The following is a 492-nucleotide window of genomic DNA, read 5'->3' on the forward strand; positions in this document are numbered from 1 at the left end:
GAGGTAGAGTGGTAGGGGGCAGGGAGCGGGCTGCAGGGAGTGCGGGAAAATCCCACGAGGGGATGGCAGATCATCTCAGAAGAGGCCTGGCCTCTGCCCGGATATAGCATTGCCCATAAGCGAATCCTTACTGTATCCTGGCTGAGGGCTTCAGTCTACGGGGGAATCCTGCTTGAAGGGGGCAGCCTTTGGTCCAAACTGATTCCCCGATGTCCACTAAGAGGGCATTTGGGCCATGATGGGGCACGTGCTTGGAGACGGTTCAGGCTCAGAGACCCTCCCAGCTGCAGACACTGGTGATGGCCCCTGAGAGTGCTCCTCGCTCCCACCCACAAGAAAGTAACAACAGTCTCTCACTGTTACTGCCACACCCTCTCATGGACACTGTTCTGTGGGGGGTTCCAGAGGAAGGGGGTCTGGGGGCGGCGGAAAGGAGCATCTGCTGACAGAAGGCTGTTTCCCTGCCTCGGACAGAATGCAGTATGTGCCCAG

The sequence above is a fragment of the Moschus berezovskii genome, chromosome 20 (assembly GCF_049115385.1).
Source record: "Moschus berezovskii isolate FMDL1 chromosome 20, NW_MosBer_1.0, whole genome shotgun sequence".
NCBI classification, from domain to species: domain Eukaryota; kingdom Metazoa; phylum Chordata; class Mammalia; order Artiodactyla; family Moschidae; genus Moschus; species Moschus berezovskii.